This window comes from Eupeodes corollae, chromosome 2 (assembly GCF_945859685.1).
Source record: "Eupeodes corollae chromosome 2, idEupCoro1.1, whole genome shotgun sequence".
In the NCBI taxonomy this organism is placed as follows: Eukaryota; Metazoa; Arthropoda; class Insecta; order Diptera; family Syrphidae; genus Eupeodes; species Eupeodes corollae.
In genome coordinates, this window is record NC_079148.1 from 129572476 (window position 1) to 129600249 (window position 27774).

Here is a 27774-nt window from a genome sequence, read left to right on the forward strand (position 1 = left end):
GGGTAGATCGAACTGCTCCCATACACAGACAGGCCGTTCGTTGGACTTTGCTGAGTTTATCGCGATTTGTAGCTATATTTAGCGCCGTCCACCATACCGCTACTCCATAAGTAAGGATCGGCCTTATGACCGAGATATATGGCCTTTTTACAGGAGAACAGGGCTACTGTGGCTTCTCTTGAATATTAGGTTTCCAACTTAATTTCTTATCCAAAATAAGACCCAAGTTTGTTGCTTGTTCAGAGAATTTAAGTGGTACACAGTTAATGAGGGAAAGGTCAATGAGTGGGACTTTGTATTTCCTTGTGAAGTGAACAAGGTCGGTTTTTTGTGGGTTAACGTCTAGTCCACACCGATTTGCCCATCTGATGAGCGTATTTAAAGCTTTTTGTAAGAGTTCTTTCAGTATATTGAGATGTTTACCCGTTACTGCAATATCAATATCGTCCGCATAATTATAATCGGAGCGGATACACTCTGTATCCCTCTCTTTCATTTATTACTAAGTTCCAGAGGAGATTGATAGGACACCACCTTGTGGGGTACCTCTGCCGACACCCCTTGGTGCAGTAAAATCGAACAGTTTTGAATTGATAATCCTGCTTATCAGCATCTGATTAATTAATCGCTGATCGACTTATCTACCTTCAGAGATGCCAATACACGTGATGATGACTTGTTATTTCCTTGTTTTATAACTAACGAAAACTTTACTTAAAACTTACAATATATTTAATTAAGTAACAAATCGTAAAATAATTTAAAAGCTTAAACGGCGGAAAATTAATCAACCAATATGCAATAAAGTTTTTTAATACTATAAAATCAAATTTTGCACTTTTTATACATGATTACCATAGTCATAAAATAAAATGCCGTTAATCTTTATGCATTATCTTACACCTTGTGCTTAGTTAAGCACTTACTTCTACTCCTACATTATAAAACCCATCGTCAAATTAGCACTATTTTTGTTTGCATTTTTTCAACTATCTCAGACATCACGCCATGCGCGCGAAAGATAATCAACCGAATCCTAAAGATTACGCCTACATTTTATTAGTTCATGAACTTTTATTGGCCAGGATTTTACAACTCACTTAACGATATTACGTCGTCCGTCGTCGTCATACCGCTCAATGTATTTGGATGCAAAACTCTCAACATCAACATCACTGACCGCGGTTTACACTTCTACCTACTTATATGCCCCGCTGCAAAATATACAAATTACCATAATTATAACCACGATTTGTTTATGTTTATAGAAGTGCACCAAGCCAAGAGTCATGCTAATAATAATTTTATTGAATTTAAAAGCATCAACAACAGCAGCAACAAAACAGAAGAAAAAAACCAGAACTACTAAAACAGGTGTGAATTAATTGCAGTTTAATCGAAATCCAAACAAGAATGTTAACCTGTGGCATACCTTCTATGTATCATCATCATCATCATCAACATGATATGCCACCTTCACGCTTTGACTAATCTATGTGTCGCTCACCTTTAGCCACTCCTGGCTTCTAAGGTGGCACATTGCGAGCATACCTTAAAGACTCAAGTATGTTATCATCGACTACCTGACCGACCAACCAACCAACCAACCAACACACCGACACACTCGCCTCCCCTTTAGGAGCGTGTTTATATTCACACAATACCATCACAGCACAGCATGCAATTTAAAAAACAGACACAAAAGTTCCAAAGCAAAGCCAAAGTCTCAGACTCTGAGCAACAAGTCCGCTAACAATCCGCGCGAAGCGCAGCGCAGTGCCGCGCATACAATAAACAAATTGGCAGTCAATAGTGCACGAAGGTGAATTGTTTTTGTTTTATTCGTTGTTTTCGAATTCGATAAGCTCAAAAGCAGAATAGCATCGTTAAATAAATTCCAATAAAAGAATTTATTTCTGAATCTGAATCTCTGAAGTGAGTATCAATATACATATTATAAAAAGTAAATAAAATAAGACCTCGATGATCAGAAATAGAGGATACAAAATTAAAGAAATAAAATAAGAAATCGGAAAGAAGATGAAGAAGAGCAAAGAACAACGAATTATCGCTAAATTTAAACACAGAATCCGATGAAGAAGAGCGTTATCCCAATTGAATTTCTTTTGACTTTATTCGAAATCAAATCGTTGAAAATGGAAACACAACAAAGGTCGATAAAAATATAATAAAGCGATTGCACGCCATCGCCATCGCATCGCCATATAACGCTGCTGCACTGGTAGCATATTACAAGGGAAGTGGAAAAATTTCAGCAGGAGACAAACAAAAATATAAAAACGCAGGAAACAAAAACGGATGACGACAATGACAAACGAAAAAGAAAAAAAAACCTGAGAATCAAAAACAAATTGCAAATTGATATTTTTGAACTTTTCTTTGTGGGTGGGTTTTCAGCGAGGGGGCTCTATATGGTAATTTGATTTAAAAAACAGAACTTTGTTGATTTGGGTCCTTTTAGAAGAACCTATGTACCTACTATTGGACTATTGAATCCTTCCAAAGAATCTGAAAATTAGCTAGCATCGGACTTTCTGTTATGAAAAACCTGCTTTAAATTTATGACTTTTAAGCTGTCAAATTCGGAATTTCCTGAGAATTTTTAATCGAGCGTACGTTTTATATATTTACTTTCACAACATGTCATGTTTCTAAAGTCGTTGTGTAATATGACACTTATAATGAGGTCCTTCAGTCTAAATTTTCTTTTTTTTTCAATATCTTAAGATATTTGGAATAAACCCATGTTTGAGGAATGCTGAGTTTCATGTGTGAAAAGTAAATAAAATATTATCAACAATAATTTAAAAGATAATTTTAAAAATGATAGGTGACTATTGACTCACTATACAATTTGTATCTTTTAAGCAATGTCTCCTTTTTACCACTATTTTTCTTTCACAAAATTCAATAATTCTTTTAGAAATACCCTAAAGTACAACTTCGACCTAAGTAGAAAAAAAGAGAGTTTTTCACAAGCCGCACTTTACGAATGTGGAATGCCTTAGTCAGGTCAATTTATTTCTTATACGCAACCTTTCGATTTCGTGCATAACGTATCTAAAAATAAACATTTAATATTGCATGAAATTTCTAACAACTTTAAAATGTACCCTTTAAAAAAATATATAACCCACGCCCCTTCAATTTTTTTGATTTTTCTTTGTTATTAGACCTTAAATTTTTTTTAAATTCTGTGTTTTTGGGAAGGGTTGCATTTAAAAGATATCTTATTCAAAAAGTCTGTTAAGTATTACAATTTTTGTGATTTCTCAATTTAGAGAAGCCCATTTACAATCAGGTACAGTTGACGTACTACAGCTTACAATTGGCGTGTTTTCTGGCTACGAAACTATATAAAACGAGGACTTCTTAATCATATAATCAAATTGATTAGAGAAATGATCATTTGAAATAAAGAGAGTAACGAATTCATTGCTGAGGCTCAATTATTTTAATTTGTATTTAATTCTCGCGTACCCGTGGCGTGTTAGTTAGTGCGTTGGACTGTGATCATTGTGGACTGGCTGCTGTAATACAGATTCCGAACGAACGCGTGAAGTTGGGGGAATACATTGCAACGCACTCTTACAATTACAGTAAGATGCATTGGCCTCATTTCACCAACGCCCTAGTGAGAGAACTGCGTTCGAGTGACATAGCCCCACCAAACAACAGAAACCTGACAAATACAGAAATTGACCAACATTTACAACAGATGGACAAAACAATAAAACGAACGATGGAACGGACATACCAAAGTACAAAGAACGCGAGTGGCTTACCGACAAGACTCAAAAACTTGTACAGACGACTTACAGACCCACTCGACTTGGAGGTTAGGACAATGAAGTCTTCAATAAAAAATGTCAATCTGTTGATTAAGGAGAAGTACAGGTTATTAATAAACAAGTACTGGGACCGCAAGAACCAGTCAGTAAATACCAGTGACCCTAGTATGTTCCCCAAAATTAACAAGATATTCAGGAAAAAAACGATAAATACCTTTTGTGTCTGAAACTCCAAAGAACCGAAGAGTACAAAGACGTACTCAGGATAGCGCAAATAGATCAAGAAAAGGCCATCTTTGACGATGACTTTTATATTATTGAAGATCCGCAGGAAAAAGTGGAGGCGGTGGGAGCTGCTTTCCAGCAAGTGTACAAGGTGAATGTTAGCATTCGCCCCAACCACGACCTGGAAAACAGAGCCCTACTTAATCACTTTTACCTTCGAAATGATATGACTCAATGGTGATCTGAGAACCGCGGATTCATGTGGTTCGTAACGATTTCTTGGCAAATGCCATAATTGCAGAGCAAACAGGATCAAGTCCCTTGTAAGTGACGAAGGTTGAGCTTCAGCTCATCTTCAATTCAAGAAAAAATAAAAAGTCAGCAGGTGTCGATGGTATATCCAACGTTGTACTAAGACATTTACCAATGGAGGCAATTGACATTTACACCACACTCTCCAATAATGGAAGACCGCTGTGGTTCATCCTCTCCCGAAAAAAGGAAATGACAACTCCAACCCGTCAAATCTTCGGTCGGTAAGTCTTCTTCCGAGTATCAGCAAAGTTTTCGAAAAGATCATCAATAGGACTCTGACTAAGTGGGCTGCGGACAACAAAATAACTTCAGATAAACAGTTCGGGTTCAAGGCGGGACATGACACAATCCATGCTGTGTCTAAACTCGTTTCTGATATCCAATGCAATAAATCAAAACAACAATACACAGGTGCTGTTCTAGTTGATTTGGAAAAGGCCTTTGACACCGTATGGTTAGAAGGTCTTTACCTAAAACTGAGCAGGCTTGGCATAAGCAAGCCATTGTTGTATATACTTTATGATATGCTTAACGGTAGAAAGTTTGTTGTCAAAAGTGGCAATGTAACTTCTACTACAACATTCTCAATTAAAAATGGCCTTCAACATGGAGCAGTGAAGTCGCCGATTCTCTTTAGCATTTACAACAGCGATCTGATAGGTAGTCTTACAAAGTCAATTGTGTACGCCAACGATCTAATTGCGTAAAGAACGGTCCGAAAGTTTGAGGTTATTAGAATTCTCTTGCAGCGTGATTTCGACAAAATTCAGAGATATTGCGACGATTGGAAACTAAAAAGAAATGTCCAGAAGTCGAAGAATTCTGTTCCGGACTCCGTTGGCTAGGGCCACGAGGGATACGATACGTGCGAGAATTGGCGCAAGATGGTCATCGTTGATCTTCACGGTCGGCGATTAGCGGGCAAAAGTGTAGTGAAGTACCTCGGTATCTGGTTAGATCAGTATTTATATTTCGACAGACATAAATGGTGCTCTGACCCGGGTCAGAGGAACCTTGTTTTACAGCAGTCAGCTTGATCCTAGAGTGAAAGTAATTTGTTTATGGTTGTCCTGTGTGGTTCAACGTTGCTCCTTTCCAGATGGAGAAGTTTCGGTTGTTCGAGCGGCAGTGTTAAGGTCGTTGTACCGGCTTATATCGAGTCTTCTTACGTGCATTACTATTCCAACGAGATCCTATACAACGGAGCTCGAATCAACAGAATTGACAATTTCGTGATAAAACTCGTTCGAGGTCACATTGCAAGAGCTATATCTTCAAACAACAGTTTAATTTTCGGAGCGTTCTATCCGAACGACAAGTATTTGGAGAGTGCACGCTTTAGCGGCTTCATTCCACCAGAATCATTCCTTTTTGTAGATAGATGCGGTCTGATACTGGATAGATTGGCAGTTCCGCTAATTTACCACGTCAGACGACGAACCGTGGATAGGCAACTCCTGTACAATCAGGACGTCATGGCACAAGGTGGAGTAGACCTCCTTCGGTTCAGTAGGGCTGTGTCCGAATGGGACCGAACTGATAGGGTGAAGCAGGAGAACCAGTTTTGGTGGCTTTAATCGGCACTTGATATTGAGTTATTGAGTAGTCGGGATGGGGTTTTAAGCCTTAGCTGGCTTACATACTTGTTTTATAAGTTTTTTGAAAGTTATGGTTATTTAGGCTAGTTTTATGAATTTTAAAATGAATTTACAAAAAAAAAGTGCGATGGACTGTCATGCGAGAGGTCTTGTGGTCGATCCCTGCCTATGCCACCTTAAGTTTTTTTTTTACGGGTATTGCCTCTTGGGAGGAATTGACAAATTCTCCAAGAGTAATTTTTGCCGTGAAAAGTGCTTTCTCAAATAAGCCGTTCGGTTTCGGCTTAAGAACTGTTGGTCTCCTCCATTCCTGACAACATTACTCACACACAGGATGTAAATCACTAGGCCCTAGTTCTCAACGAACTATTGCTCCACCTTATTTATTTATTTTCAATAAAAGAGCCATAGAACCTTATTAGTTAACCATAGAATCGTTTTTTTGTTAAAGCCAGTAAAAACCAAATTCAAACTTATTAATAAGAACAGAGTCCTATCTGATTGGCATATGCACAAAATTCAAGACCTGTTTTTGAGATGTCAAATTTTGGATCAACTTGGTCTATGTTCAAATCAAAACGTTTTTAACAATCCTTAAATTCAGTCTATCGCTTTGGAAAGGGATGGTTTACTAAATAACTCGGCGTTTCGCAGACTTCAACTTTGCGAATTTTTCGTGTTTACTTGGGCCTACACCCGTATATTATCAAACTGACCCAGGAGCTCAGGAGCTCAAAGTTCATCACTATAGACAACGCTGTTTGTTCACTGACTGGACTTCGAGTTTTTTATAAGAGGACCTCAATTTTGGCCGAAAAATCATCTTTATAGTGAACAGGTGCATTTTTGGATGAATGGCTGTGTGAAAAAGCATGATAATGACATTCGTTGGTCCCAAAATACTTGACTTTAGCCCCTGCGTAACAAAAACTTAAGTTCTTATTGTAGTGCTCTGTCAGGTTGAACTCTTCTGAGTCCATATTCAGTGGGGTTCCTTCTATTGGGTTCTGGGCGAGAGGGGGACTCTTCAGTTCTATCTTGACTCGCAGCTCACTGGTTGGTATTCCGGGTGGGTCTCTTGAGAGTTCGCAACTCCTCGAGCAATGGCCGGTAGATGGTTTGAGCGGGTGGGGCCACAGGGTCAGGCCTCAGCCTTACCTTGACCCTGGCTCTGTCAGTTGTCCTGTGACTATTGTACCTTGCTATGTTGAACGCGCCTTTTGCTCCAGGTGGGAACCTGGACAATTAGGGCAGGATCCATAGAACAAGGACAAGCAATAGAGGGAGTGTCTGACATGTGTGCTTGGATTACCTGGGGGTGCATAGTGACTGCGACTGTGCGCGAACTATCCAGTTGTAACCGGTAGTATTTGCTTTTGTGTTGTGTTTTGTTGTAGTGTTGGCCGCGAATCGTCGTTTTTGGGAACTCGCAGCATGCATGAGTGCATGCGATGTCCGTTCGCACTCCCCAACAGGGAGTTTCTGCTGCTGGTTTGAACAGCTTGGCTCGTGCTTGCTTCGAGCCCATCCGTCGAGAGTCTGGGTAAAAAAGGGTGGGAAAATTGGGGGAGGTGTGCACATTTGGTTGTGGTTTCCTCCTCGGCCTTAAGACGGTGTGTGCATGCCTGAGCCTGCTAAGCCTCGAGTCTTAAGGGACTCATCTAGAAGTGACCTTAACGGTTGCGAAAGCTCCACCGGAAGCTACATTCTGGTACCACGGGAGACAGGAGCCCCTGGGCCTGGCCGTTTCTGGTGTCTCATTTTCACTGGTCGGCCATGTCCAGCCTGTCTGAGAGGTAGGCCCCCTTGTGGGAGTATCGTGGTGGCTGTGGTTACCCAAAATCACGGGAACGAATGGTATCCAGGGTTCCTTCCAACATCTAGGAATCCTGGGTACAAGAAGCGTAAGATAGGTCTCGCTCCTCAGCAAGGGGTGTAAACATGCCTTAAAATGTTCACAGAATTGTACTAGGGGGGCGCGAGCTCCCCTGGGGCGCTGGTCGACGCTTTCCTTCGACCCGTCGGAGTGGGTAAGCCCACCGTGGAACTAAGCCATAACAGGCAGGGGTCCACGTTAAGCCTTTACTTATCTGTAGTGCGAAATCTTTGTAAGCCTAAAATCTATTGCATATACACTTATCATAAAAAAAAATTAAACTTTCTTTAACAATCACACCAATTAGTCAAATAAAGGGTGACTTCTTCGATTAATCCTCATCATCAGTTTCGTCCTTTTTTAAAAGCAAAATATTAATTACTAAGGTGTTGTTCAGGTTGATTTTTTGAATACTTTTCAAACTTCTTAAGCACTTACTCCACTTTTTCAATAGCGATTGACTTAAGTGATTCTTCGTTTGATCTCTGAAGTTTTTCAAAAAATGTTGTCTTCATTTCTTTTTCTTTTGACTTCTGAGGTTTTTTAAGGTCCTTACAGAACTTCAAAGTAATATTTTCTTATTGTTATGTCTTGTCCCCATTAACAGTCTAGATTGTACTCTAAGTATTGTCAAATTTGTCTGGGGATGAAAAAACCAAGCGACCGAAAACAAGATAAGTACAGGTGGAGTAAAGTTGTGAAAGAAAATTGCACTAACTTATGGGATGACTGTAATTTATAGACAGCTTGAATCTTAGAGATCTAAAGGCTCGCCACAGTCGCAGATGCCACACCCGGAGAGAAGAGTTTTCACCCTTAAATTTTAAGGATTAATTTTCTAAAGGCATTTTTTGTAGCGTATATTCTTGTGTTTCAGTCTTTTGAAATAAAATAGAAAAATCCAATGACTTGGGTGGTTTTGTGCGATGCTTCTGTGTGTTTATTACACAGCAACACAACAAAAGAAACACCTTTTTTAACAGCAATAAAAATGCTTAAATCAGACTTCTTATTTTCTTTATACATAATGTATGTTTGTATGTACGAGGTATATCGTCGTTGTAGCCGTTCGTCGTTGACATTGTCGTACAGAGTACCCGTACACCCTCCGTTTAAACACTTGAGTCTGTTTCTGCTGCTGCAATAATCATGTTTCTTCGTCGTAGTCAGAGTCGAAGTCATCGTCGTCGTCGTGGTGTCGTCGGAAGGGTGGTAAATTTAATGTGGGGGATGAGTGGAATGTCTAAGGAGACACACTGTTAATAATACTTCACCCGTTTAGCCGCTTAAATACGCTGTTGTGTCTTTCGTTGTCTGTTTTTTGTTTTTGTCTTATTGTTGTATATGTGTGTCGGTATTTAAAGGTTGAGGGCGGGTGTAGTGTATACAACAATTGGTATATAGAGTCTTAATTATTTTTGTTCTTCCAGTTGTTTGGTTTGATTTTTTCCTTTCCATACATTTTTGTTCAGTTTTCATTCACTTTCGGTTTGCCTTTTTTTTGACTTCTCTGACTCTGATGATGATGATGGTTTGTCGTGGCTTTTTGGGGGGTTGTTTTTTTTGGTGTTGTTGTATTCTTTTGTTAACTCATTTTTGTCTCGTCGCTTCGATCGCCTTTTTATGCGCCTGCAAGGAAAAAAAATCGTTTTGTTTCAATTTAAACTTTTTATTTAGCGTTTCCATTTCTTCATAATTTGAGCAGTGATGGGTCGATGGGTCCTTACTCTTTAGCTTATAGCATGTTTCCTTCTTGCAGCGGAAATGTTTTTATTTTTTCGGATTCAAGATGTTGAATGGTTAAAATATCTGTTTGTCATTTTTGCACGTTTTCAAAAGTAATGTCCCTAAATAGATGCCAAATATATTTCAAACCTGTCAGTTTAAAATCTATTCAAATAACATCATCAACAATCAAAGAATTGACAAAAACCAAAACATTGATTTATTGTACTAGATTAGTATCATACAAAATCCTGCCATGCATACATATTTGAATGATATGACCAAATATATAGAAGTTTAAGTCAAAATACTGACAAATTCATCAAATGTCCTTCATAACTTAAAGTGCTAATTTATTTTTGGCACATTCACACCATCTCGTGTCATAGAAACTGTCATAAGCAGTGGCAGTTGGCTGGCAGTTTGCGACACCCACATCATGCTGAGCTCAAATGATAACATCAGGGATAGCTGCTATCGTTGACTATATTTCATGTACCGTATGTACATTCATACATACAAACATAAATGTAAATGAATACATTGATTATTTCGTATTTCGTTTATCGATCTAATCACATTTTGATTTTTGTTCTCTTTTTGTGTTGATGTTGATGGGTAGGCAGTGGACTGTGGATAGGCATTTTGATTTAAATGGTGGTCACATCAATCAATGGTTAACAACAACAACAACAATGATGCACGGTAAGTATTTTGATTCAAATTTTAACAATTTAAATTCGAGTATAAAAACATTATGAAAACAAAATTTGCTCGTATTTTTATAACGATTCCGGTTAAATGACAAATCAATTTTATCATTTATGAGTTGAAATTAAAATAATTTGTTGATTTTATTTTCTATAGTCATTAACTCATAAAATTTTATGATTGCAATAGACAAAAAGTTTAAACTTTAGTAGCCAACAAAATTCCAAATTGGTTGTTTTTTACAAGCATTTCAACTTTAAACAGGATCAGAGTGGGCTTGAAGTGCAAGTTAATCATTTTAAAACTACGTTTTTTAAGGGTAGTTTTGAATTTTACGTTTAGTGAAAATAACTTACGAACGGTTGATTAATTCTTAGCAAATGTTAAGGTATTTTTATATATTTGACATATAGAAACCATATGGCAAGTTTTACATTCGTATAAAATTAATAAGTCGAGCTTTGAATCAAACATGACATTATACAATGGTAAAGAAGTCGAAAAAATTGGGTCCCCCGATTCCGTCTGTCTGTCTCACTGTCCTGGCCCCTACATCCTAAAACATTGGGTCGATAACTTCAAATTTGGAATTTAAGATTATAAGGCGATTCGCGTAAGGAGTTTTTTAAGACTTAGGTCCCGCCTAATTTTTTGGGCAAAAATCGAAAATCCGATTTTTCTCAAAAACGAACCGATTGGTTACTTCTTAAAGGAAGTTATTGTAATGGGTCTGATTCATCGATTTGAAAATTTTGAAATTTCTCGACGTTTCAAGGTCCCTATAGTCGAAATAAAAGATTTTTAGAAAGATGTCTGTGCCTGCGTGTGTACGTTCGTCCGTAAGTCCGTACGTTGTTACGTTTTTCGTTATCGATAGCTCAAGAATCAGTAGAGATATCAACTTCAAACACATTTTTTATACAGATTAGAATGCAGAAAGATGCAGAAACGACTCTCAAGAAAATTGTGTGGGTGAATGTTTTAACAAAGCAGTTTAAAAAAAGATCAATATTTTGAGAAAAAAACAATTTGACAGCTTTTTTATAAAAAGTAAAACCCTTAAAACCTTCATTTCTAAAAAAGCCTGATGGAACCTGGACAGCCTCTCCAGCCGAATCTCTTAAGCTACTGAAAAAGATGCACTTTCCGGGTTGCGAGAGTGATAACCCCAAACCACTTAAAACCACAGAGCTAAACGTAGCTCATGTGGAGCAAGTCAATTCCGTTATAACCAGAGAAAATATTTTGTGGGCCATCAATACTTTTTCTCCATATACATAAATCCCCAGGCATGGATGGAAAACTGCCAGTTATGCTTCAAAAGTCGCATTATGTGGCAGCTCCATGGGTGGAACAAATTTTCAAAGGATGCCTCCTTTTCAAACATGTGCCTATGTCGTGGAGACAGGTCAAAGTAGTTTTTATCCCGAAAGTGGGTAGGCGAGGTCACGAATCCGCGAAGGATTTCAGACCAATAAGCTTAACATCTTTTGTGCTTAAGACCTTGGAGCGTATTCTTGATTACCATATTAGAGAAATCCTAGTTGGATGACCTTTCGAAAGCTCTTATCTTAAGGGCAAATCTAGACTGCCCTCCATGAGGTAGTTTGTACTGTGGAAAAAACAATCCATGCCATGCTTATTTGCTCAACGGACGCCTTAAACGTTATTTTGGATCTTCTACCAATCGACCTTTCTATTAAATACATAGTTTCCTTGAGCGCTATTAGGATGAAGGAATCAAACAGCTTTTTGTCAAAACCTTATGGTCACATCAACACAACAAAATTGATTCCCTCAGATATTATCTCGGTATACACTGACTACTGCACTACTACTTTGAGTCTTAGTAAGGGTTTTAAAGTTATTTTCCCATCCAGAGAAGATTGGGAGGATGACACCGTGTCGATGGGTTTCGACACAACCATCTTTACTGACGATTCAAAGAGGGAGTGCGGAACTTTTCTGAGTCCCTAAATGTAGCTAAATCCTTTAGGCTTCCTGACTTTGCAAGCGTTTTTCAGGCTGAATCGCTGGCAATAAGGGAGGTATGTAAGATACTTAAACAAAGCCCAAATCAAAACCGAAATGCGGCTATCTTAACCGACAGTCAGGCAGCTGTCAAAGCCATTAACTCGGCCACATTCTCATCTAAATTGGTCCAGAAATGTCGCGATGAGCTTGCGAGAATGAATTTTAACCTCGGTGTCACCCTGATCTGGGTTCTGGCAAGGATCGGCCATTTATAGCTCACTTGGTTAACATTCCTCTTGGTGCTATGAAGGGTAAAATCTTTTCTATCTACCAAACTGAATCAAACCGAAGGTGGAGCAATTTACCCAACTACATTCTATATAGGAAGATTTGGCCACCTATAATAAGACCCGTACAAACGATCTTCTATGCAGGCCAAGGCAAGACATAGCCAGGAGTTCATGCAGAGAAGTTTGGTATCTCTTTCAACACCTTTTGCAGTAGTTGTAGTGACCAAAGAGAAAGTGAAACGATAATCCATTTCCTCTGCAAATGTCCTGCTTTGGCAAACACTAGAATGAAATACTTTGGAAAAGCATTCTTTCACGAACTTGATGAGCTATCTGAGACAAAGATTAGAGACCTAATCTTTTTTTTCAATGCGACAAAATGCTCTAACATAATCACTATGAAGTTTCTCTTTAAATCTTTTCCTTTCTATCACAGGTCAAACGAGTTTTTGGTATCAAAACGGCGCACTACAGCGCTTATTGGATCTCAGGCTAGGTTGCCCTGAGATCGCCATTTCTACTTACGTTCAAGGTGTCAAGCTCTAGCACATCAGCTAGTTGCATTCCTCTCCCGAAACATTGCAAAAAACATTTTATATCATTTAAAGTTCAACTTCGGTGGTCCTAATTCAGAGATTCATTCTTTAACCGTACTACGTGAATGTTTAATACTTAATAAAAGTCTACCTTCCCTAATATGGAATTTCAAAATTCAGTAATTTTAAACCTTTTTTTATGCTAGAACTTTGTTTGGATTTAATTTTTTTGTGTCTTAATTGTATTGGACATTTTAAGGAAGTTCAAACAATAGCATACAATTATTTTGATAGTGATACCAGCACGGACTTAAGAATTACCATATAAATGGAGACACAGATAAGTCCTTCTAGAAACACTTAAATTAGATTCTAGGTTCTTTGAAACGCCGTTAAAAAATGTCAAAATTTGTAATTGGACCAATGACAAGAATTTTCAATTTTTAATAAATTAAAACAATATTTCTTGTACTGTTTACTTAATTTTTTAGTTTTTCTATCGATTTTCAACACAAATCAATGCCTCTCACTTATTATTATAAAAAACAATTGAGTAACGTCAGCATCAAGATCGACTAAGCATCATGTTTTATTTCTATTTAATAGGAAACAATTGGAAAATGTTTTGCAGACCACTGAGGCGTATGAGTGATTTATTTTTCTTAATTTTGTAAACTTTATTTAATTATTCTAAGATAAGAAACCATACCGTCCAAATTTCCAATTTATATAAAAAGTGTCCAAAATTAAACCCTTAAATACTTTATGTACTCAAATTATGTTTCTGTAATGTTCATACATACCTCAAACACACCTAATAACTTTGAATCATGTCGAAATATCCCCTTAATACAGTCATTCCTCAAAGTCGATAAGCAAACTACACAACATACACCATTCTGTAAATATGTAGGCATAATGTATTTATACTAAACCACATTTATGGAAAACCATAACGCATTTAAGTCTGAATGGAATATGGTGATGGTGACTAATGCTGTTACCATTTACTTCAGTTTTGTTTCTGCTAATATTCTACGACATACAACACAAAAGTTTGTTTTTATCTAACTCTTGCTTTCATGTTACGTAAAAATTTACTTAAAGAAAGAGACACACCCTTCGCCCCCGCGTATTATAATGCCGCCGATTATACGATATACTGGTGCTAGTGCTCTGGCACCCAACATATCTCGTCGACCTGCCACCGCGCTATAGTACCTTGCCACCATGCCACAATCACTGTGGGCCTTACTTTAAGTTTGTTTACTTACAAAATAAATTTATTATATTTCTCAAAGTTGAGGTGAAATAATAAAAAAAAAATGGAAAAAAACGGTACCATACCCTGAAACAACCAACCAACTAACAACGTGTGCGCTTTATGCAATCACGGTTATGGTTACGGTTGGAGATGGAGTAAGTTCGACACCGAGCCGATATGAACCTAACAACGACACAACGACCGACCAACCGACCAACCGACGACTACAACGACAAGTCACCAACATGAGTGTTTGTTTCACAATTTTCGTCTCCGTTTTTCTTTTACTTTGTTAATATCAACATAGATTTTTACTCCGATTTGTGAAGAACCCTTTTTTTCTCCAGAGCCGTCAACAATCTCATGAGGTGAAATAATAACTTCGACAGCCGCGTCGTCATCGTCGGTAGAGGGAGTGAGTGCAGATTTTTCGTGACATCACCAAAATAGTAAAAATATCACCATCATTGTCACCATCACCAACTCCATAGCCATACAGCCATCGTCATGGCCGTAACGCCAGTTGGATACCATTGTTAGCGAATTTTCGTAAATGTGTTACCTTCGTTTTGTATGGCTCTTTATTCACATACATACATCCAAACCACCATCAGCCACTTGCTTCTGTCGTCTGATACAATTTAGTAGAGTTGCCTCTTTTGTTGTGATATTAATATTGATCAAGATGTCAATCAAGGAGCTAAAGAAAATAAAGCAACACGAAAAAAGAGCAAACAACAATAATAGAAAAATGACAGATATGGTTGCAACAATGTATGAAAGTGCTACTTTATGTAAATGTTTAACAAAAAAGGAGGTAAAAAGGGGAAATTTGCTTAAGTTTACTGTATATGGGTTAGGAAAAGAAGAGAACAGGTTACAAGAAAATTATAGATCCAAAGTCCTAATAATACTCGTAAATAGATGGTTCAAAAATGTCATTTCGATTAAATTAGCTTAACAGTTGGGTAACTTAATTGAATGTTTGTATATAGGCAAATGGAAGATCTATGAAAATATTTGTAGGTTCTGAGAGCTTGTTAGGGTCACTTCCTTAGAACCATTCATCGGGACTATGAAGATAAGCATATTATGCAGGGATACTAAAGGTACTCTAAAGTAATCAATTATTTTTCCGGATAGAAAAAACATGCCAATTTCTAAATACAAATCTTAATTAACTTCCCATAGGAAGTTATTGTAATCGGTCCGATTTGTCGGATTGAACATTTTAACATTTCTGAACGTTTCAAGGTCCTTAGAGTCGAAATAAAATATTTTTAGAGAGATGTCTGTGCGTGCGTGTGAACGTACGTTCGTACGTCCACACATTTACGAATGTTTTTTTCTTGGCCAGCTAAATAACCAATAGAGATATTGACTTCAAATGGATTTGGTTATACAGATAATAATGCAGAAAGATGCAGAAAAGACACTCAAAACAATTGAGGGGGTGGTTTTTTTATAATAGCAATTTGAAATTTGAAAAAAAGGTGAAAATGTGGGTTAACCCAAAATATCTCACGAACCAATATTACTAGAGACTTAAATTGAATTTTTTATTGTTGGTTGTAACGTGATGACAAACAAATATATTTTTAGAAAAAATCAAATTAATTTTTCTTTATAAATATGAACAAAAAATATATGAAAAAAAAATTTCACTTCGAATATTTTACAAACAAAAAATGATTTGATCTCCATAATAATTTTTTGCAACGAAGAATAATGTTTTAAACCTACAAGAAATCACGCCTGGTTAAATTTTGAGAACTATCGAATTGAAAGTTTTTTCTAAAAAAATTGAAACCTACACAAAAATTACGAAAACTTGGTAAAAATTGAGTTTGAATTTAATTATCTCAGTAAAAATAAGAGATATTGGCTTCAAACAAATTGTATCTTATACAAAATATTGTTTTTAACATTCAGTACAATTTTAAGAAAAATCGAATTGATACTTTTTTACAAAAAAATAAAAACCTAAACAAAACATTACTAAAAGTTGATAAAATATAATTTTCAGCTCAAATATCTTTTCAAAAATTCCAGATTAGGACATCTTAAAAGAAATATTGTTTTGAACATGCGGAAAAATGTTGAGTCAAATCAAACTGACAGTTTTTTACAAAAAATATAAACAATACTAAATCTTGGTAGAAATTTCCTTTACACTCAAATATTTTTTTTAAATATAAGGTATTGGCCTTAAACTTATTTCATCTTAAAAAAATATTGCATTCAGTGAAATTTTTATAGGAATCCGGCAGCCAGTAAAAAATAGTACGAAGAATTGGTAAAAATTGATGTTCGGCTTTTGATATCTCCTGAATAATAGAAGATATTGACTTCAAATTAATTTAATTTATCCAATTTGTATTTGTTTACATAAGAAATATAAACATTTAAGAAGTGCAACTAAAATTGGTAAAAATTGGTTTTCGTCTAAAAATCTCGTTAGCAATAATAGATTTTGAAATCAAACTATTTCATATGGAAAGCATTGGTGGTATTTTTCAAATTTCTGTGAATAATTCAACTCACAACTTTTTTAACAAAACGTAAAAACCTACAAACCATTTAAGCAAGACAAATTGGCGGACGGGATGGGAAGTTATCAGTATGGGTCGCATTCCATCCTCATTTTTTTTTTATTGCAAAACTAACTATAGGTATTGCAAGCAATCACAAACAATTCGAACACAATACTTGAATCGATTTCAATTAAATATACCATCATGATTGTGGAAAAGTTGGGTTGATTAAGTTTAAACTAAGAACTTAAGGTTTATTTTAGTTTAGTTTTATTTCCTTATAAAAATAATAATAAGTTCAAACATTCTTTGCTTATTTTAAGAAAAAGTCTATTGGTTTGGCATAAAAGCCGTCTACCAGACTGACTTACTTTAAATTCTTATTAATTAACATAGATATAAACATTTTTCTTTCTTGTTTCAAAAATTTTCGTTTACAATGCAATTTCGATATTTTAATGCTTTTCTAGTGAAATTAAAAAGTCCTTCCCAGCCACAAGATCCATTTAAAATTTTTAGGACTTTTTCTAATTGCCTTCGATTTTCCTTTAAAACGGGACAGACTGCCATAAAATTAAACACATCTTGTCTTTCATAACGGTTGCATAAGTTACATATAATTGGTAACTCTGGTCGGTGTGGTATGAAATTGAGGTTCAATAATTCACCCCTTAATCGAAAGATTGTACTTATTAATTCCGTAGAATGGTTAGCTAAAAAGTATGTTCTTTTATTTGAGTAGTGGTCCAATTTGCTCTATACTATACAACCCGTACTGCGAATTCTGCGTTTCTTCCATGAATTTATGAGACATTCGTTTTTTTTTTTTCTTTAGCAATTCATCGAATTTGGATTTTAGCGATTCCACTTGCTCTTCAACTGTAAATACCAGGTTTACTCCACTTTCGGATGCCAGTTTTTTCCACTCTTAGACACATCCTCCTTCAATCGACAATAAGTGCATAAGTGCTATTTTTGGTGTTCTCTGCTCATGCATTGCTAATACTCGTGTTATGTAGTTGAAATGAAGCTTAAGAGTATCCAAATACATAGGCGGAATACCAGTCTCCAAATGAATCATATAGTTTGGGGAACCCGCTTGTTTTTGTATTCTAAAAAATCTAATTCTAATATTTGTTCAACAGTCGAATAGCCTCTCCTGAAGCCAGCTTGGAACTCATGCAAAATATGATTCTTTTCCACCCAATGAGTAAGCCTTTTCTAGAGAACGGATGAGAATAGTTTGGCGGTTGTGTTCAAAAACGATATATCCTTATAATTAGCTGGATCTTCGAGGTCTCCTTTTTTATGAAGCGGATATATAATTTTTTTCAGAAAGTTTTCAGGAAGGTACTTCAGCTTTCTCAAAGATTCTGTTGTATGGTATTTCGAATAGGTTCTTGAACTCCGGTGTACAGTCTTCAACTGGTGCTTTATTATTTTTGGATTTGTAAATAACCTCTTTTATCTCAAGCAGTGATATTGGCGAGTCCAACTGGACAACCAATGTAAAAGGCGCTTCGTATAGAACGGCTGGTGAGAATTGTTCTGCGTTAAGCAGCAGCATGAAGTGAGTTTTGAGCTGTTCTGCAGAAAGACTAACTGCAATAGAATTTATTTTTCCTACAACCACTGTGTTTAAATGCTTTGAAATTTTCTTTGCGGAGCATAAGTTTTTAAAATGTTTACTTGCTGCTGCATAGTTTGCTTGTATAAAGCTGTTATTCATTTTCCGAAACAGTCGTAAAAATGCAAAGGAAATATCTCTTACTCTTCTGCATTAATCATTAACCTACTTTTGCTTAATTTTTTTGGTTCTGTAAGCCAGATTGTTGAACTTTGGGGCAAGTGTTTTTATCATTTCAGTTAGTTTTTCGACCTTGATATTTTCTATACACCCATTTGAAGCACTTAACAGCTCGATTTCCTTGTTTTAATTTCGTTGAAAAATCGCACGATGATCCATAATAACTATGAAATTAGTTCAAGTTGTGTTATCAGCTTGTTCTCTGCAGCCAGAAAACTCAAACAGTACTTTTAAGGGCATATGATCGGAAAAGGATTTAATCGCTAAGCGAAAATCACATAAATGTGTTAGCCATTTTAAAGATAAAAAGTAATAATCGATAACTGAACTCGCTGAACCTCTTATAAACGTATATTCACCAAGCGAGTCAGTAAAAAGCGTCTAATAGCTCTTAAATCTTTTCGCCTTTAGCATCATTTGATTCATCTTTTGATTTGCTATTATAGTGCATTGGTGTTACGGCAAAGCTATTTTGAGACAAAGCTATTTGATGATCCCAAATTGTTTAAAGAATCCCGTAGTTTATCATAATCTGGCTGCCAGTGACTACAATTAAGGTAAACTGGTGTTATATGATGAGTTATGTCATTGATTTTAAGCTCCAGAATGCACATGCCTTCGATTATAATAAAATTAACCTGTACTCCGCCTAGTTCCTTACGATATCCATAAAGCTAGCTACAACTTCCTCTTTCAAACAAGGAACTTTTCAAAGCTGGTATATACTCTAATTTATAGTTTGTAAACACATTTTTAAATCTATTAACTCCGTTGTCTAAGACATGAGTTTTAAACAGAACAAAAACATCGATTTTATTTATATAATTGAAAAAATCAACATATAAAAATTTGTTTTTAAGCTCTGCAACATTATAACTTAAAATTCTTAACGTTGAAAGCTTGGAAGTTGTCTGGTAGACGGGTACATGTCAATGTTTTGCAGCCCCGTCTAAACTTGACAACGATGCTCGAACATCCCCATCCATTACAGCGGTTGTTTCCTTTGTGTTTATTCAAACAACTTAAACCATCTTCCATTCCACATTTTAGCCCGTCCGCCAAGGTGAAACTTTAGGTGTTAAGCAGATCCGCGATAGGCATTTTTTTACGACCAAAAATAACAGTGTTGGTTAAAATCGAAAATTCGAATTTAGTCAAAAATGGCTTAATAAAGCTGTTTTAAGTTTTCTTTGAAATTCTTTTTGTTAACTTGGCTTCTTTCGATATAAAAATATATTTTTGTATTGGGTTTGGTAGAGAGTTTTTCTTTCGAGTCCTAAAACTATGAATGATCTTTTGACTCTGATATGTAACTTAAAAAAGGTATTTAAATATTTACTTCATCAATAATAATATTTATTTCTGAAAAAAATATTGCAGTTTTGTTTGTGAAATATTCGCTCTGACAAATAATTTTTTGTAGTTTAGTAAAGTTAAGTTTCTTTGCATTATAACAATTGCGCATGACGTTACAAACTTTTTAATAAAATTTAATTACAGTAAATATCATATGTGTACCTATACGTTGTTCCATCTTTTTAAAAAAAACATGGATTTAGGTTCTGAGGAACTTCAAACGTCAGATTTATTCAAAATTTGCAATTCAACAAATCGGACCGATTCTAAAAATTCCTTAGTAAAGTTAAAAAAGTAGAGATTCTTTTGTTTAAAATTACATGAGCTACGATTTATAATTCTGCGCTTCACACCCTCTCACCACTTTTAAAAAGATTTGCTCTAATCCAAATTTAAGTTATTTTTGAAATAGCTTAGGACAAAGCATAATAAAGCTTTTAACCAAATCTTGCTCCTGTCGTAATTTTGTTTGCAGTGAATGATAAGTACCTAAATTATGATTTCAAACGTCCCATAATTTTATAAAATTAAGTCCGAATTTTCCTGCAAGAAATCTCTTGAAAAAAAAGAACCTTAATTGCATAATGCGTAGTACCCAGGGCATGATGGTTCGTGCGTTGGAATGGTCATGCCAGAGGTCTTGGGTACAATCCATGCCTGTGCCATCTAACGTTTTTCTTCTTGCGAGATATTCACATATCCTTCAAGAGTTATTCTTGTCATGAAAAATGCTCGCTGAAGTTATCGTTCGCTATCGGTTTAAAACTGTAAGTCTCCTCCATCCCTGATAACAGTACTCGCACACAGAATGGTTGAGACTTGTTAGTCAATAGGTACTTAGCGGACTGTTGCGAAATCTAATTCATTTCATTCTTAATAGCAACATACTTTAACCATTTAATTTTCATTAGGAGCTTCAGTTAAATACAATCAGCCTAACTATGAGTTCGCAAGCAAAAAATATTTTCGTATGGGCTTATGTATAACTTATTCGAGGCGTGCCAAACCGTCTTTTGCTGCATTTTGTGTTCCTTTAAATTGGAATATGGGATCTTTTGAAGGTGAAAACTTAATCGTTTTGTTTGCTTTACCTGCTGCACCTTCTTGATGCACTTTATTTGCTGATGTCTTTTTTCGAACGTTGCCTTTCTGATCTGTCCAAAGAACATGCATGTTTTCATTTCAAGAGGTTACAAGCATAACAAACTTGGTTTTTATATTTGTCCACTCAAACTCAATCTTTACAGGTGCAGTGTTGCAGGACCACTATTAAACTCTAAAGTAAACTTCTTTCAAAATTCTTGTACTTTCTCCCGATTTGCTTTAATGAAATTCTTGACAATTTTAGCAGCATATTCATTTCATTTTCACAAAATATGTGAATGGTCATTGTGGAGCGTTCTGGTTACATAAAGACATACATTCTAAATAAATATAAATTATCCAACGTTAGCAGTAAAAAAAAGTTCTGTTTCAAATGTCTCCAAAGTTCTACAATTACTACAGAGTAAAATTTCTAAAATAACTTGAATGAAGTAAATCTTCAAATTTTCGAAGTTTTTCCAAAGAAATCTATATCGAAAATATAAACAGCTAAGAAAATTGACTAACAAAACTGCAAAATTTATAAAAATTGTTGTTCATGGACTAAATTGAAAGTTATTGAATTCCAAAAATGTTGAATAAAATTTTGAAAAACAACGTTTAAAATGCAATGCGTTAATATTTATTGGTACGATAATATTTTTAGAATATATTCAGAAATAAGCAAATCCGTTGAACACCCTGTTCGAAAATATTTTTAGATATTTTTTTATAGATGTAAATCATTTTTCATTTCAACCTCACCAACTTTTGAGCACATTTAAAGTTGTAAAGATAAGTAAATTACCTGAAATTACCACCCGGTAAAAACATCTAAGCCTAAACAAATAAACAGTCGTTGAAACTATTTTTCATTTTTTCTTCTTTTTTGTTGTTGTTGTGTCCAAAACTAGGCACATACCCTCATACTAAACTATGTGACCAACAAGGTATTATGTACATACATAGCTATATAAAAAGGTAGATATCATAGGTACGATTTGGAATATACTAGCTTTTCCCATGGGCAAGCCTCAGCTCAACTCAACTCAGTTCAATTTAACTCCAGTTCCAGTGTGAAGTTTGTCCAAGTTCGATCGGCTGATGGACCTGGTCCTGGTCCTGGACCTGAAGGAAGGGGTTAGCCTAGCTGTAGCACACACAACTAGGAGCATAACTTTTGTATGTTTTTTCGTTTTTGTGGATGCAACTATGCACAGATGCACTCCATCGATACAAATTCTACAGAGTAGCTGTATATAGGTAGGAAGGTAATAATAACCAGAGGCATGCCTCTCTATATGCTTGGCTAGGTGAATAATATCTGTTTGAATTGTTTTGTTTGTATCTCTCTGGCCCTGCTCTATGAACGAACAACGAGACTCTCCGAATCCGAACTATCCTCCGTTCCATGCGATTCTGTATGTTGTACTCGTATCTTGGTCCTGAGTATATGCTCCGGGGTTAGGTAGGCCAAAGCGCACATATTGAGATACATCTCATTCACTGTATATCTAGATGCGTGTACTTGTGGACGAAGGAAGGCTGTGGACTGTACAGAAACAGAACTGGTGATGATTGTGGGGGATTTTTGTTGATGCAAAGTGAAAAGTTTTTAATGTGCTCACATTTGATCATCATGTAGATTTGGGGTGTTAGGTGGGTGGATGGGTGAGATGATGATGATGACGATGATGACTATGATGGTTGGCTTCGGATTGGCATTGGCTTGGCTGACTATACATATCTGGCTGGCTGACTGGCTGGTATGGCTAGCTAACTGGTGTGGTGGTTGTGGTTTGCATCAGGCTATAAAGGAGGAATGGGTTGAGATATGAGTACTGTTGGAAGTTTTTGGAGTTTTGATATTTTGTGGAAATGGTTTCCCATTGCCCCATCAGTGAAGTTTTTGTGGATTTTGTTCGTTTTTACTTTTTGTTTTTAATTTTAGTTTTTTTTGTAATTCCTTATTTTCTTGTTTTACTTTTTTTAGAAAGAATCATACAGAGTTTCATCTTTTGCATTTGGGAAAAAGAAAAAGTATTTATATACACACAAAATATGTAATGTGTGTATGTATTTGAATGTAGTAAAAAGTTTTATATAAAATTAAACTTTATCGCTCTCTGTGTTGTCCTTGTCAGTGCAGAATATTCTACTTGTGTGGTGTAATTTTGGTACTATATTTATGATATATACTTTTTTGTGTATATAAAAGCTTTTGTAACAAAAATAAAAATAAGTAAACAAAAAAGTATGGTTTAACATTTTTAAACAAATATTCAACAAATTAGAAATAAAATGACACAAATATTTTAACTGGACTCAGAAATGATATGAATACGTTTTGTTTCTGTCAGACTTTTTGTTTATGTTTATTTGATTTTAAAGATGATGATTGCATTAGTTTTTAACTTTTTTTGTAAACATATATTTGTTCATGATAAAGGAATATATAGGTATGTTTATTAAACAAAATACAGGGTGGTCAATAAAAAAAATGATTTTCACTTTTATACTTATTTTATTATCCTAATTTGCACTTAAAATTATCCTATCCCGTCTGACGATTTGTTTTGCTTAAAAGTTTTATAGATTGTCGTCTTTTGTTAAAAAAAAGTAATCAGTTAAATTATTCTAAAAAATTTAAAATAACCAAAAATAATCTCCATATGATGAAACAGATAGATTTCATGATCTATCTGTGTAAACGAGATTTTTAGCCGTTAATCATTTTTTACCAATTTTAGTAGCATTTGCTACTGAACTAGTCCCTGAATTACTTCCAGAGCAAAATCATGTTTTCCGTCAAGTTTTACGTAAAATAGACTCCGGCAGTGGTGGACTTTTCTTTCTTTAGAATTCAGAATTATTTATTTTTGTTACGGTGAAATATATTTTAACATTTGTTGCTGCATTTTAATAAGCATATATTAAGGTGTTGAAACTTTATTGTCTGTAGTAATTTTTAGAAATTGTTGATTTCAGCCAAGCAATAAAATTTAGTAATTATATTGACTCATTTCTATTATTATACCCTTACCCTTTATCTCTAATACTTATTTAATTTCTCCACTGCGGGCGAAGGCACGGGTAAAAAGCTAGTTTTTTTATAATACAAAATTATTTTAAAGCCTATATCTCATTTTTTTTTAAAAAGATATTTGAGTCCAGAATTAATTTTTACGAAATCTTAGTAATGGTTTTTTACAGTTTTAATTTTTTGTTTAAAAAATGTGATTTCGATTATTTGCAAATTTTTTGCGAAAACAACATTTCTCATAAGATCAAATTAATTTCAAGCCAATATCTCAAATTTTTGAAAATTTTCGTTTTTTCTCAAAATTTGACTAGATGATAAAAACAATATTCTCCATTGTACAAAATTGTTTCGGAGGTAAAATCATTTTTGAGGTGACAAATATTTTGTTCAGTTTTTTGATTTATAAATAATCCTTGATTTTTTTCGTGAGATATTTTGGGATAACCACAATTTTCACCTTTTTTGAAAAAAAACTATGGTAGAAAAGCACCCAATCAACTTTTTTCAGAGTCCTTTCTGCATCTTTCTGCCTTATTATCTGTATAACAAAATTTATTTGAAGTCGATATCTCTACTGGTTCTTGAGGTACGGACGACGAAAAAACATCGCGAACACAGACATCTCTTTAAAAATCTCTTATTTCTACTCTATGTACCTTAAAACGTCGAGAAATGTCAAAATTTTCAATTCGACAAAAAGGACCGATGGCAATAACTTCCTATTTGAAGTTAATAAGAAGGAGTATTTTGTAAAGAGAAATGTATGGATGGCTATGTTACTGTAAGCTGAATGATATGCTTTTAAAAATAAGGAAGAAGATGGCTGCCGAAAAAAACAATTCGCACATTTTTGGTTGCATGTCCTCGATAACTTTTAAAGTTACACCTGGAATTGTTTTTGGAGCATTTGCTTTGATACTTATTTTACATAGATTCAAATAAAAAATGCTGAATGCGTTATATCAGAAAATTTGCAAGAATTATCACGAACAGAAAGCTTTTCTTAAAATATTGATTGCCGTTATATTAATATCCTCTCATTCCATCCATAAATAATCATTAACCATAGCTCGTAAGAAATCTAGTTCCGCAACAGTTGCACACGCCTTATTTTAAATAAGTGAGGCCCAATCACACCACCTGCCAAAAAGCTGCATGAAAAGTGACATGTTGAGAATTGAGGAGCATTGCAACAAACATTGGTAAATTTTTCGACTTTAAAATATGACAATTTTTCAAATTAAAGTGAGTTTCGAAGTGAAAATAAGTAAAATCTCTGTTTATAGTTTTTTTTATGAACAACCGCTGGAGTTCTTGGGCTAAATATAAATAAATTATGTGGAGCAACAGTCAACCATTCCTGTGTGCGAGTAATGCTCACAGGGATGGAGGGCACCTAGCGCTTAAAGCCAAACCCGAACGTCTTATTTGAGAAAGCACTTTTCGTGACAAGAATTACTCTTGGAAGATTTGTCAATTCTTCGCAAGAGGCAGTACCCGTAACAAAAAAAAACTTAAGAGCAGGGTTTGAACCCAAAACCTTTTGCGTGACAGTCCTGCGCACTAACCATCGCAGCCTTTTAACTTAATTCTTTAAGCAAAATACGGTGAATTGTAGTTTGTGGAATGCTTTATACCAAAAATCGACTAGAAATCGACACACCTGGGCTTTTGTCAACACATGGGCTAAAGTTCCAATTTCTCAGTTTTCGATTCTTCACAATACTAATTTTTTCAAACAGCAAGTTTTCAGTAGTGAATTTTAACAATTTCAAGGCGTTGTCGAAGTGTGTAGCGTAACATTTTTGGTAACGCCGTAGTTTTTATTTGTCAAATGTCATAAGATGATAGCTTCAAAAGTGACAGAAGAATCTTGTTTATAAAAATTGCATTCAATTTAAAAAAGATATTACCCTTGTTTTGTTGGAAAATCTATCCATAGCATAAAGGGATTTTACAAGAATAACAAATGTATGAATACTACCGATAAAAGTTGAAGTAAAATCTTACTACGGATGGGTTTATGACATTTATACGAGTCTCGAATGGATGTTATGTGATTTCTTTCTCAAATGTTTGTACGATTGATATTCCATTTGTATCTCGATGGCTGTGTTCGTTGAGTAGTTGTGTATTTGTTTTCCATTGGGGACAAAAATCAATCTGTTACTGTTGATATTATTTAGTTTTGTTAATGAAAATGAGCTAACGGGCTTATTTTGCAAGGGAAAACAATAGAAAAGATAATTAAGTTCTGCTATATTTAAAACAAAGGTTAATTTCAGTTTAGATTAAATAAATCTTTTTGGTGTTTCCACTACACAAGAAGAATTTAAAATGATTAAGTTTGATTCTTATGAAGTGTGAAATAGTGTGATTCGTGTTGAACAATAAAGAACTGAATAGTTCAGCAATATGTAAGAATAAGGTGCCTACTCCATTTGCAATTTTTGTGTAGTTTGATTAAAACAAAACTATATTCTTTGTGCACAGCCAAATCCTCCACACAGGTTTTCCTTCACTAATTTTGACAAGACTCCAGCTTCAAGCTCGATTCAAAACCACCTGTTAATGTAGGAGATTACGAACAAACTACCTTCCTGAAGTTTTTATTTTATGTCAAAGCTGCAATTGTTAAATTAACTTTTTTTATAGAATCTCAACTTCTAAATGTTTTCTTAGCATTTCTTTTTGAAAATTGTCCATTTTATTAGTTTTAGTTAGTTTTCAACGTTTGATTTTCACAAAACTTTCTTCTATTTGTGTGTTTTTTATTATTATTCTGACAGGTCTTCTTTCAGTTGTACTAATTTTTAAATACAAAAATCCGGCTACTGCCGATGGGTTTTCTCGGGAACTTTCTACTTTACTATTTATAGAATGCCAAAAAAACACTGGTATTAAAATATAATCTATGGTAGAAGTTTCACCTTAATATTACGATACTATTTTTTTCACCAAATTGTAAGCGTTGTAGATTAATTTTTGTTAAACCGTTCGATCTTTTTCTGAGATAATCAGCAGTTTTAAGTAAAATGGGTGCTCAAACCTTTTTTATCCCTCCAAAATTACTATATTAGAGTGGATAGCAGCTTCCTTTTATTCTGGCACTTTAAAAATACTTTTTATTAGTAACGTCATTTAAGCAACTCTATGGTAATATTTTATTTATATAAAACTTTTACAAAATGTTAAAATCCTTTTGTTTTAAAATTTTGTGTATGGTTACGTAGTTGTTTGTCTAACATCGCTCTAGAAGCCAAACTAACGAGTTTTTATGAAGACTGTCAAGTTTTTATGGTTAAAAACGTCAATTTAAGTCCTTTTTATTACAATTTGTGTTAGGTCAAGCTTATTTAGTTTCAGTCCTAATATTCGTATCAAAAGGATATTTTTGCAACAATTTGGACCAAAAATTGAATCATATCGTATTTCTAGAAGCTTAGGTTGTGTTTGAAATTCCTTAAATGTTCATCTTTCAAATCGATTCGATATAAATAACAAAAGGATCAAGGACCTATTTTTCTTGTTTCTCCTTTCATCGTTTGCTCTTCTTTCAACTTAGTTCGTTGTTTATAACTTTCTCGCAATTTTCTATTCAGAAAAGGTTCAAGTAGGAATACGA

General features: G+C 34.9%; 1 long non-coding RNA gene across 1 annotated transcript in view; it reads left to right on the forward strand.

The window, feature by feature from the left end:
* The first annotated feature begins 1620 nt into the window (after positions 1 to 1620).
* Positions 1621 to 27774, forward strand: part of LOC129947809 (uncharacterized) — a 128516-nt gene continuing 102362 nt past the window's right edge. The window contains exon 1 of the long non-coding RNA XR_008781768.1: positions 1621 to 1935. This is a non-coding gene — a long non-coding RNA (uncharacterized LOC129947809). The remainder of the gene's footprint in view (positions 1936 to 27774) is intronic.